The sequence below is a fragment of the Sorex araneus genome, chromosome 6, assembly GCF_027595985.1.
Source record: "Sorex araneus isolate mSorAra2 chromosome 6, mSorAra2.pri, whole genome shotgun sequence".
NCBI lineage: Eukaryota > Metazoa > Chordata > Mammalia > Eulipotyphla > Soricidae > Sorex > Sorex araneus.
The window spans coordinates 83,810,806-83,823,698 of NC_073307.1; the positions used below are offsets into that span (position 1 = coordinate 83,810,806).

The 12,893-nt window shown below is 54.4% G+C and overlaps 1 long non-coding RNA gene across 1 annotated transcript in view; it reads left to right on the top strand.

Annotated features, from left to right (window-relative positions):
* LOC129405617 (uncharacterized) overlaps window positions 1–2,283 on the top strand; it is a 2,670-nt gene extending 387 nt beyond the window's left edge. Inside the window, exons 2-3 of the long non-coding RNA XR_008630690.1 lie at window positions 1,743–1,809; window positions 2,053–2,283. This is a non-coding gene — a long non-coding RNA (uncharacterized LOC129405617). The remainder of the gene's footprint in view (window positions 1–1,742; window positions 1,810–2,052) is intronic.
* The last annotated feature ends 10,610 nt before the right edge of the window (window positions 2,284–12,893 follow it).

The following is a 12,893-nucleotide window of genomic DNA, read 5'->3' on the forward strand; positions in this document are numbered from 1 at the left end:
GGGGCAGGGCAGGAGGGCCGGATGGTGCCCGTAGGTGGGGGCCCAGGTAGAGTTCCTGTGGGGGACGGCTCCTCACATCTCCTGCCGGCTTCAGGCTGATGTGATGCAGCAGGTGGCCAACCACAGCCCGCTAACCTCTCCCCAAGAACAGAGGGGCCCTCACCTCCCTGAAACTGCTGGGTGACCCCCCAGCCCTCCCCCAACCTCACTGAGGCCCGGAGCTGCCCACACAAGCTGTTCTGTTTCCCAGCGTCTGTTCTCAGCCTCCCTCGGTCCTGGCCCCGGACAGTCTGTGCCGCCAGCTCCTGCTTCCGCCCGGCTACAGCACCCGAGTCCCCAGGTCACCCAGCCGTCCAGACAGGGACGCGGGGCTGAGCCCCGGCCCGTGGCCCCTCCTGGGCAGCTTTTCGATGGGGTTGGACCAATTCCAGCATTGACTTGATGATGCAGCAGTTCCTGTGATCTCCAAGGGCTGGTTGGACCCTTCTTGTATCCCAACCTAGATCTCTGCTCAACCCTCATTCCACTCTGCACTGTTCTCACAATGTGGACAACTCTGGAGTGACAAGGAAAACCCTGGGTCCATCTCACCAGAGCGTCGCTCGGAACGTGCTCCCTCTCCGTCTTCTCTGTGTGACGATGTTGCTTTTTGCCTGGTAGGGCTGCCATCCCAGGACATGCGCAAATCTGTATTTTCCTCTCATGCTAGGTGATAATCATAAACATCTTTTTTTTTTTTTAACAGCTTCATCATTTTCTGGTAAATGGAAACGTCATTTACTTCACCATTTTCCAGTTGTAGGTGTTCGATGCGTTTCTAATTTTCCATATCACAAATAGTGTGGTGAGCCTCATTATGTACATATTCCACTCCCCCTCCTGAATTCTGGCATAGAAACCTCGCTCAGGGTACAGGGGGTGGGGTTATTGAGCCGCAGGGTAAAAACCTTTTATAGCTCTTACTCTTCATTGCCAAGTTGACTGCGAAAGACATTATACCCTCTACCAAGGTGTCCGTTTCTCCATGTTCTTGCTAATAATTGGGAGCGGTACCTGCCTTCATCTTGATTTAATTGGAATTACTTGGATGAGGATCAGGTTGAATATTTCCCTACCTTGGCTGGCTGGCTGGCTGGCTGCTTCTTCTTCCCCCTCAGATTCTGATTCTGTACTTTGAACTTGAGTCAACCGCTATTGAACGCTGCTGGCCAGCTTACCTGAGCCCTCTCTTTAGGACTGACTTTCAAACAGGGCCATTTGTCATCAAGCACTAATCTCTCCTTCTTGATAGTGCCTCTCTCTCCCCGGATTCTGACATGACACTTCCTCTTGCTCCATTTCAACCTCAGACTGCTCCCTCCTGGCCTCCTTCACGACTTTCCAGCCCTCTGCCCATTGAGGCCTTTTCTCTCAGATTTCCTGGGACCCTTTCCTTCGCCCTCCTCCTCTCCTCCTGGGCCTTTATTCATTTTGTGGGTTACTTACTCCTGGCTCTGCGCTCAGGAATCACTCCCGGTGCTTGGGGGACCAGATGGGATGCCAGAGATAGAACCCAGGTTGGCCACGTGCGAGGCAAGCACCCTACTCACTGCGCTACCTCTCTGGTCCCTCTTTACTCACTCTTTCCACCTCTTCTGAACTAGCATCCTCCGGTAGTCACACCAGCTCCTCAGCACCACGTGGCCGCAGCTGGATTCTGCAATTTCACCCTCCAAATTCGTTTCTCCTCTCTTACTCCCTAGCTCAGCTACCTGAATCAAGACCTTTGCGTGCGGAGCTGTGTTTGGAAGAGAGAAGAGGAAGGTAAAGGTGAGTACATCTGAAGAGGAAATAAGAGTCTACCAACCTTGGGGCTGGAGCAATAGCACAGCAGGGAGGGCGTTTGCCTTGCACTTGGCAGACCCGGGTTCAATTCCCAGCATCCCATATGGTCCTCTGAGCACCGCCAGGGGTGATTCCTGAGTGCAGAGCCAGGAGTAACCCCTGTGCATTTCCAGGTGTGACCCATAAAGCAAACAACAACTAAAAGAGTCTGCCAACCTTATCTTACAGGTGAATGGCCGGAAAAGATGAAGATGGGTTATCTTAGAAGACGCTTTTCTGTGTTTCCCTTTGGACCTTCACGCAGAGATTGATTCCAGATCTAAAGAGGGACAGACACTCCTTCGGGCCCTCCACTCCAGCAGTCTCTCCCCAGCCAGAGACTTCAGGGCTGCAGATGAAGTTCGGCTACAGTAATGAAAACCTTTGCTGTTCAACTCAGTACCTGCTCGCTGCAAGGACTGCGAAGCACTTGAACATGGCCAGCCAGAACCAAAATGTGCTTCAAATGTAGACTAGACATTGGATTGCAAGGATTTGGCGTGGAAAAGAAAGAATGGAACGTAGATCAATGCCTCTCATTTTGACATGCTGAGATGATAGGTATTAGCTATGCTAGGTTAAGTACACTATTAAATTCATCTCACCTATTTTTATTTCCTTTTAGGAAATTTATTTAGAAAATCTCTCTCTCTCCCTCTCTCTCCTTCTGTCCCTCTCTCTCTCTCTTTCCTTCTCTTTCTCCCTCCCTCTCTCTCTACTCCTTCTCTCTCCTCCTTCTCTCCCTCTCTCCCTCTCCACTCCCCGCCCCCCTCTCTCCCTGCTGTTGGGGATCAAGCCCAGGGCCTCACACACGCAAGGCCTGGGTTCTGTCATTGAGCCATGTCCCCACTCTCTCCCACGGTTTCTATGGGACAATGCTGTCCCTTCCAGCAGGTTCCAATCTGGGAGGGAATGATGGGTCAGAGCAGGGATAGCTACAAATCCCACTGTAGCACTGTAGCACCGTCGTCCCATTGCTCATCGATTTGCTTGAGCGGACACCAGTAACGTCTCCATGGTGAGACTTGTTGTTACTGTTTTTGGCATATCGAATACGCCACGGGGAGCTTGCCAGGCTCTGCTGTGCGGGCGGGATACTCTCGGTAGCTTGCCGAGCTCTTTGAGAGGGATGGAGGAATCGAACCTGGGATGGCTGCGTGCAAGGCAAATGCCCTACCCTCTGTGCTATTGCTCCAGCCCTCTAAAGACTGAATAATACAGTAGGTAAGGCACTTGCCTGGTACATCCCTGCCCTGGGTTTAATCCCGGCACCTCGTATGGCCCCCCAAGCACCACCCAAAGCACTCTCTGAGCACAGCACCAGGATTCAGCCCTGAGCACAGCCAGGTATGGCCCCCAAACCAAAAACATAAAGACGGGAGCTAGACAAAGCTTCAGCCCGATGTCCCCAACAGCCAGACATGGAAGAACAGACTCTCAATGTCCACTGTCCCTCTTGGGGACAAGTTGGAGCAAAGCAGCATGTGCTGCCTGGTGCCTTCAGTCTGGGTCTCCTGGGAGCTGGGCCCAGCTCAGGAGCCTGTCCCTAGAGCCGCCATTACTCCAGGACGTCACCTAGGGCCACCTCGGACCTGCTCTCCTCCACACCTCACAGGGAAACTCTCTCTCATTCTCACTTTATCAGCATGTATCATGATGGGTTTGTCACGTTCCCAGGGCCGGGGGCTAAGCTCAGAGCAGGGCCCTGCGGAGCAAGTGCTCTAGCGCGGAGCCCCTTCCTGGCCCCCAGCCCCGGGCCCGCGCCAGAGGCCCTGACCAGGGCCTTTGCTCCCACCCACTCGAACTTAGGCCGCGCCCAGTGGTAGCTGGGAGTGATGAGAGCACAGTGGGCTGGACGGGAGTCCGCGCCTGCAGGTCCACTGCCTGGGATACAGACTTACTTCCGCTCCATTTATTTTTCCTGGGAGGGGGTCACACCTGGCGATGCACAGGGGTTACTCCTGGTCTGCACTCAGAAATTACTCCTGGCAGTGCTCAGGGGACCATATGGGATGCTGGGAATCGAACCCGGGTGGGCTACGTGCAAGGCAAACGCCCTCCTCGCTGTGCTATCGCTCCGGCCCCCACTTGGGCTCCATTTGTAAAGCCTCCCCCGTTGTCTCACTGACAGGAGACAGAAGGGGCACAGTACACTCCTGGGTGCCTGGCACAGCCCAGTGAGCTTCCCGGCCCCGTCTCCCTTTCCCTTGCTGGTGCCCCAGCTGGGTCAAAGGAGGAGCCGGGGATCTGGGGCCAGTCTGCATGGGTCTCCTCCCTCCGTCCCCCTGTCCAGAGGACTCCACCCCTCCCAGGTCCTGGCTGGGATCCCAAGGCCCCAGGCGAGTGGGGGAAGGGAAGCCACTCCTACTTTCCCAGCAGCTGCTGCGTCGACTCTTCCTGTTTTGCTGAAACTTGGGTTCTGTAGCCAAGAAGGTGGGGGGAAGTCGCCCGTTGCTCCTGCCCCCCAAAGGTCAACATCGTCCCCCTGATCCTCTCTGCTGGTTATTTATAGCAACGTTCCCCCTCCCCGCCCCCCCATGCACACACACCCACACCCTGGGTCCTGGCAGAGGAGCTCGATCTCTCCTCCCTCAAATGTCAGCAGCTGTGGCCGTTGCCCCAGGGATGCAGCCAGATGTGCAGATCTCTGCAGATGTGCGGTGCCAGGACTCGGGAGAGGAGGCGAGGCCCTCTCTGCAGCCAGTGTGGGAATTCCTGGCAGGCTGACCCCGGACCTCCCCGCGTCTGGGACACCACCTGAGTCCTCAGGAGGGTGGGGAGGCTGCTCGGGGCTGGGTCGCACGCTCAGGCCGTGCTCCCTACACTCGGCTTCCCGCCTGCCTGCTGTCTAGGTCAGGAGTCCGAGGTGGAATGTGCAGGAGGAATCAGAGGCTTAGGCGGCAGGACGGGGGCTTCTATTATCCCGGCTCTATGGCTGCGGGCGCAGAGTGCACCGCGCAGACACTTTCCCTGCCCGGCTCCTCAGTGCCTACGGCAGCCCAGGGTGCAGACGAGAGACGCGCCTAGGAGAGGGTCAAGAGGTGCTCCCCGCAGGGGGTCGGCAGCGACCTCCAACCTAGGCGACCTGCCTCCAACCTCTCTTCGCTTCTTTACTTTTTTGGGTTTTTTGGACCACTCCTGGTGGTGTCCAGAGACCACTGCTGGCGAAACGCTGGGACCACATGTGGGGCTGCGGGTGGAACCAGGGCTGGCACACGCGAGGCAAGCCCCTCCCGGGCTGCGCTAGCGCCCGCCCCAGCCCAGACCACGCTTCTAAACTAAACACCACCCCTCAGACGTTCTTCTTGGCGCATTTCTTTACCTTTCCCTCTTACTCCTGACTCTGCCATCAGGGATCACTCCTGGCAGTTTCGGGAGACCACGCGGGGTGCAAGGGATCAAACCGGGGTTAGTCACGTGCAAAGTAAGTGCCTTACATGCCTGCACTATCTCTCTGGTCACCCCACACACACACACCCCATGGTTTTAAATGGTTTCCAGAAGGTTCCCTGTGGAGAAGACTGGAGTCCGGCCTCAGGGTCTCTTCACGGGGAGAGGAGGGCAGTATTCCTAGCTCTCAGTCTCCTTCACTCCCCACTCAGGCTTAGCTGGAGTGAGAGATGGGAGGGGCTGAGACTTCTAGACCCACGGCTCCACGCAGAGTGGGGCTGGAGAGCAGGCCACCGCTCCAGCCTGCCAGGACTGACCATCCCTCGGGGCGCTTCTGGGGGAGCGCCTGGGGCCACAGGCCTCGGGGTCCTGCTCTCGCAAACACAGTGACCTGTCCAAGCCCACCCGCAGACACTTCTGCGTGGGAGGTGTAAGGAGTGCTCAGTTCAGGACCCACTGGAAGTCTTCCCTAGGGATTCTGGGACAGAAGTGGGCGCCTCCAAAGAGGAAGCACTGAGCCTGGGAACAGGACTGGAGAGGGGAGTGGACGTCAGGCATTTGCCTTCCACGCAGGCAGCCCCGGGTGGAGCTGCAGGGACCCATGGTTCCTAGAACACCGCCAGGACTGAGCCCCGAGCACAGAGTAGGGAGTACCCCCAAACCTTCTCCCCTCAAAAATGACCTGTAACAAAGGGGACTCTGTCTTCCCGTCAACAGAACCACTAGAGAGGGTCTACAAGGGGCCAGAGGCAAGGTCAAACCCCCCCTTTGCTGGGGACGGCCCCTGAGCTCTGCAGAGACCCAGAGAGTGCTGTGGAATCCCCATCAGCTGACTGCAGCGCGATCTTTTGCAACTCGGACGATTTTCTTATTACTCATGATTCCAATATGCCTGGTGGCCGCCTCCCTGACCATAATCTCCGCTGGCACCGGCATCTCCAGGGCTGGGCAGAGCTGGCTGGGGAAGGATCTGGAAGCCTTGAGTTCTCTGCTTGCACCACCCTCAAGGCCCCCTCCTCCCCTCCCCGCTCCCCTCCTCCCTTGCACAGGCCCAGCTAATTAACCAGATCATCTCCAACAAGCTGTTCCCCCTCAGGTCTCAGTCTTCTCATCTGTAAAAAGACTGTTCGGGGAAGATCAGGATGTCCCAGAACGGACCACAGTTTAGAATCCCTCAGGGGGCTGCAAGTTACTAGGTACTATCTGACCCCCCCACCCCAAAAGAGTATGCTATGGACCCAGAAATTTGTTTGCCACAGGTTCTTACTCATTTTGACGCACTTCAGATTGTTTTGCCCTGGGGCAGGGGTATCTATTAACCAGGCAGAGTTATAATGACTTTCAGATCTCAGGAGCGAAGGTTCTGGTCAAAGGACAGCCTTATCAGGAGGGTTTGGTGCTATGGGTTTTTTTTTGGGGGGGGGGTTCTGTTTGGTTTTTGTTTGGGGCCACCCTTGGTGATGCTCAGGCATCCGGGCTCTGAACTCAGGAATGGCCAACTTGGGAGACCACGTGAGGGGCTGGGGTTCCCCACCGGCCGGGACGAACCCTCGCTGCTGTCGTATCTCTCCGGGCCCCTAATGCTGTGGGGTTTCCTGTGAAGGCTGAGGCTAAAAAGTTGGTGTCGCCATCGTGATCAAGGCTACGATCTTCATTATCTCTAGTGTTATTATTTGGGGCCTGATATTTGGCCAGTGCCCCTCTGTTCCTGCTGATAACCAGGCTTCGGGGGCCTCACGAAGCCCCAGTTTGGGAAGGAACGGGGCCGGGAGAGAGAGGGAGGGAGGACTAGGCCAGGAGGGTGGAGTCTCTCAGCAAGCGAATCTTTCCTCTCTGATGGGTGGAGGTTGACCAGATGGCCTTTGGCACCAGCCTCGAGACTCTGTGTGTCTTCCCACCCCTATTCCTCCCCCACTTTCAGCCAGGCGGCCACAGCTCCGGGACTAACCCCTTCTCCCCTCCTGGGCCGACTTCCTCCCCAGGTTCTCTCAATCCTCACCAACCTCATTCCTGAGCCTCACTAATCTCCTTTGCCACCCCTCTGCTTCCTTGCCCCGCCTTGCACATGCCATTCTCCCTACCTGGAATGTTCTCCTCTCTGCCCTACCCCCCTTCCTGGCCACACACACACACACACACACACACACACACACACACACACAGAGATTACATTTCTGGGCTCCTTCAAAGTCAGCTCCACACTCACCTACTTCATTTTATTTTTTTAATTAATTTTGATTTTGATTGATTTATTTATTTGCATTTTGGGTTGCACCCAGCGATGCTCAGGGGTCACGCCTGGCTCTGCACTCAGGAATTACCTCTGGCTGTGCTCAGGGGACCATATAGGATGCTGGGAATCAGAACTTAGGTGGGCCGCATGCAAGGCAAGCACCCTACCCACTGTGCTATTGCTCCAGCCCCTATTTATTTATTTTTAATAACGTAGGAGTACTGCTATTTATTCAGCCATTGATTAAGCTGATTGAATTGGAAATGAACTTCACATTACTTTTTTTATTCAGAATGTTAATTTTATTATTATTCTTTCCCCCCCCTTTTTATTGATTCACCATGAGATACAGTTACAAAGCTTTCATGTTTGAGCTTTGGTCATACAATCATCACACCTACTTCATTTTAGTCCTGATCTACTCAAGTCTTTCCTCTTTACTATGTCTTCACTTACCCTGGGAATCAGAGGAGTGTCTTAGATCAAGAAAAAGAAGGGCCAGAGAGATACTACAGCAAATCAAATGTCTTGCCTGCAGTAGTCCTGGGTTCGATCCCCAGCACCGCACAGAATCCCAAACTCTAATAGGACTCATCCTTGAGTGCCAAGTCAGAAGCCCTGAGCACCATCAGGTGTGGCCCTACACAGAAAAATAAATAAATGAACCCCCCAAACCGTCCAAAACAGAAAAAGAAGGAGAAATAATCTCCACCAATTTCCTCACTTGAGAGATGAGAAAGTCAAGGTTCAGAGAGGTTGTGACTTGGCTAAGATCACACAGATAACAAGATGTCCTACATAGTTGACTTGCTAGAGCCTTTTAAGTGTTTCTACATGTTTGTTTTATTTCCTCAATACACTGTGATCAGTATGAGGACAGAGGCTGTGATTTTGTTTTTGCCTCTAATGTTATTCCCATTCTTTGTGGTATGATGTGCAGCGTGTGTGTGTGTGTGTGTGTGTGTGTGTGTGTGTGTGTGTGTGTGTCCTGGGGCAAGAATAAGAAACCGAAATCAACTGCAATATTTCTTAAGTAGCAGGTTAGTAATTTTAAAATTTATTGTGCTACAAGCTTTTGCATGTGTTGTTCAAATGATCTTGGACCACCAACGTCAAGGTCTGTAGCCAAGATATTACTATTTACAGAGCAGGAAATTGAGAATTAGCAAGGTGTGACCCCGGAAGTGAATGGCAGAGCTGTGCCTAGAAATCCAGCTCCCTGACTCCCAGCCTCCCACCATATCCTCCTCCCGGCTCCTTCCTCAGTGCTCTTCCCCACGGGGCAATCTTAGCAGTTAGTCAGGTCGACCACGTTTTTGCATTCATTGTGCCGTCTTCATCTTGGGTTGGAGCAGACCTTGTCTTGGGCTTCCTGCCGCCCCCCCCCCCCGCGTCCGTCCCCCCTGCTTTCTCCTCGTGTCCTCCATAGCCCCGTTGGCACACAGACACATACACATAGACTGAATTGCAGGTGTCTAAGGCAACAGACCACAGGGGAAACCGCATCACCTTTGTTGACATGGGGGGGAGGGAGGGGCTTGGGGAAGGGCTTCTCTTGCTCTCCACCTGCCACTGTCCTCAGAGCCGGCTCCCTGCCCACCTGACTCATCTGCCCTGAGAGCCTCCACCTCACCCTGACTTAGGTCCCCGACTCCGGCTGAGGAGAGTTCACCTCTCGGATCCTGAGATCCCGGGAGGGTGGGAAGTCTGCACCCCAAAGTCATAGCCACCCCCAAGTGGGGGTTCCTCAGATACCACCTGTGCAGCGCAACGGAGCAAGGTAGCATGAGGTGACGGGGCTGAGGTCAGTGCGGCAGGAACGCTGGCACTGAGAAAGGCATGCCCAGAAGAGCCGAGAGCCGAGATCTCGGAGGAGCCCGGGCAGGAGTCCTGGCAGTGCCTTCTCTGTTGTCGGGGCCTGCTGGGAGAGACGGCGCAGGCCCTGGAAGGCGCTAGAACAATGGGGATGATGAGTTAGAAGCAAAAGAACCTTGAACAAAGGAGCACGTGACACAAAGGGATGCCCAATAAATCATAATTACCTTCCCTCTGTTCCTCTCTCCCTTCCTTCCTCCCCTTCTCGTTATATCTGCTTCATTAAACATTTGATCCGCATGTTGTTTTTTATGTGTGTATATGTGCACGTAAGAGGGGGGGTGGGTAGAAACACCCTGAGTTGCTAGGATGGGTGCTGGGTGGCAGCCGTGCAGTGCCCGGGGCTGAACCCAGAGCTCACACATGCAAGACTGTGTCCCAGCACTCATCCTGGCCCCGGGGCCCTTTCACTGGCCTTGGAAAGTGAATGCAAAACTGGAACACCCAACTCAGTGGCTGTCCTGAGGCTCCCTCAGGCCCTGGGGAGTGGGCACCTTCTGGTGGGTTCTGTAGGACGCGTGTGGCCATCATAGAGAGATGGCCGTTCTGGCTGGAAGTTCTCTCCCTGAGAAGGCTGGGACGCAGCTGGTTCAGAGCTCTTAGTTTGAACCCAGAGAAATCTCTGGGCGTTGAATCATGGCACAAAGTACAAGCCCAGCAACATTTGTTGAATGAACGAAGGGCCCCCTCACTTACTAATTACATAACCACGGCCACATTTATTAGCCTTTATGGACTATAACAGGAATTATTGTTAAGAATTGTTGTTCTAGGGGTTGGAGCAATAGTACAGCGGGTAGGGAGTTTGCCTTGCATGTGGCCGACCCGGGTTCGATTCCCAGCATCCCATAGGGTCCCCTGAGTACCGCCAGGAGTAATTCCTGAGTGCAGAGCCAGGAGTAGCCCCTGTGCATTGCCGGGTGGGACCCAAAAAGCAAAAAAATATTGATGTTCTAGTATTTGCTAGGGGGAGATATAAGCACAGGGCTGCTCTATGGTAATGAATCAAGAAAAAATAGTTGAGAGAGAGAGAGAGAGAGAGAGAGAGAGAGAGAGAGAGAGAGCCAAGCCAAGGAAAAGCCTAGAGAGAAGCAGGGGTGGGGTCCCCAGGAGGCTTGGCACCAGCAGCCAGCTGGCAGGGGCTCTAGAAGACTCCAGGCATCCCCAGAAGGTGCCGGGGGCAGGGTGGGGAGGTTGGTGGCAGGGGCACAAGTCTCTTAACTCCATACTTAGCTGGATAGCCCGTGAGAGACCTGGAGAGCATTAAAAAACAAACAAACAAAGCAAATAAACAAACAAAACTTTCCATGGAGACCAGGGGAGAGGAGAGAGGTAGCCGGCCTCTCTCGGCCTCGTGTCTCTCCAGATTCCTGGGAATTTTCCAGCATACCCCAGTAGGGAGCAATGTGACTGCAGGCTCCACCATGGGTGGTGGCAGTGCTGATCGGAACATAAAGGTGGCAAAGGAAGGAGGGACAGAGACAACCCTCTTGGGGAGCCCCAAGGACTGGTGAGTGTGCAAAGCCCAGTGCTGGACCTGGCGGGGGTGGACAGGGTGGCCATCGCTCTCTTCACTCCAACCTCCCAGGACAGAGTTGGGCCCGAAGGAAAAGAAGGCTCAGAAGTGAAGACACGGAGCAGAAATGAGTAAACTAGGGTCTCACTTCAGCCCAGAAAAAAAAAAACCCACAGGGTCGGGGCTGGAGCGATAGCACAGCGGGGAGGGCGTTTGCCTTGCACGCGGCCGACCCAGGTTCGATTCCCAGCATCCCATAGGGTCCCCTGAGCACCGCCAGGGGTGGTTCCTGAGTGCAGAGCCAGGAGTAACTCCTGTGTATTGCCGGGTGTGACCCAAAAAGGGAAAAAAAACCCCACAGGGTTGAGGAGGGTGCATTGTGGCGCTGGAGGAGAGAGATAGCAGGAGAGAGACTGGGAACCTGAAGCCATGGAGGCTGTGGGCACTGAGAGAGGTTTGCAAGCAGGGAGATCTGACTGGGATGTCAGTTCTGGAGAGAACACTGTGAGCTGCAAACACTTGTCTCACAGACACGTGCTCCTAGGGAGGTGGGAGAGGGGGAAAGAGTGTATTGGAGGCCACAATAAGGCCCCAGGTTATGTCCTAGATATTGAATGTCCCGTTTCCCCCCCACCCCCCACCCCAGCACGGAGGCCCCTAGTAAAGAAGACACACACACACACCACACACACACACACACACACACACACACACACACAGAGTAGATTGTGGGGCTAGAGGATGTTTCTTGGAGTCCAAGAACATCTGTCTCAGTTCAGCAAATAACCAAGAGAGCTGAATTCTAAGTGAGGCAATTAGTGAGACTCTAAAGAAACGTGTTCACAGCTAGAGGGATGTCCACCCCCCACAGCCCCCGTGCTCAGGGGACGGATGGCCACTCTGGAGCATTCTTGGAAAGAAGGAGGAGAGCTGAGGCGAACGGACTAAGTGAACGAAGGTCAATGGGCAGAGAAAGTCTGACAGTGTGGGGGGGTGGGTCCCTTTAAGGGAAGAGCCCCTCTGGAGTTGGGAACCTGGAGAGCCCTTCCAGAAGGTAGGATGGCTTCTTTATGTTTGTTTTTGGCTTTTAGGGCCACACCCAAAAAAAAGTGTTCAGGGAGTGCTCTCAGTTATGCTGGAGAGTGAACTTAGGGTTCCCACATGCAGAGCAAAGGTTCCAGTGCTCTGAGCCATCTATTTATTTTTGTTTATTTATTATTTTTTTGCTTTTTGGGTCACACCTGGCAATGCACAGGGGTTACTCCTGGCTCTGCACTCAGGAATTACTCCTGGCGGTGCTCAGGGGACCATATGGGATGCTGGGAATCGAACCCGGGTTGGCCACATGCAAGGCAAACGCCCTCCCCTCTGTGCTATCGCTCCAGCCCCGGACACTAGCTATTTAGACAGTGGGTCGTGACTGACTGTGGAGACTGCAGAGCATCTGCCAGTATAAAAGACTTTCGAAGATGAAGTGAACACCAATAGCATTGTGATCTTGACGCGTTCTGGACCACTCTCGCGCTTCATTTCTTGGTTGAAAATTGGCTGTGAGTGGGAAAGTGTGAGACGCCCCTGGTACAGATCATCAAGGACTGGAAAGATTTAAACAGGAGGAAGAGACGGGGAGAATATTCGTTTGGAAGGAACATCAATGTAATGCCCAGGCCAGCGAGGGAGAAGGCATGAGCCCATAATGAAGACTGACCCGTTCCGAGGAAATGAAAAGGAACCACGTCAACTCCAGTCGAGCAGCAAGGACCAGGAGTAACGAGGAGAGGGGATGCTGGAGGAGGGAGGCAGCGGGGAAGGACAGAGAGGAGAGAGGCCGTCAGACAGAGAAGGCCAGAGCAGAGCGAGGCAGAGAGAGACGGGACAGGGTGACGGGAGGGTCGCTGTGCTGGAGGAGAGCTCGGATGCCAGGGGAGGAGTTGCTGTGGCGAGTCAACAGTGCTCAGTCGGCCAACAGAGCAGAGACAGGGACAAGGAGTGAGTGGAAGTCAGCGGCTAACCATC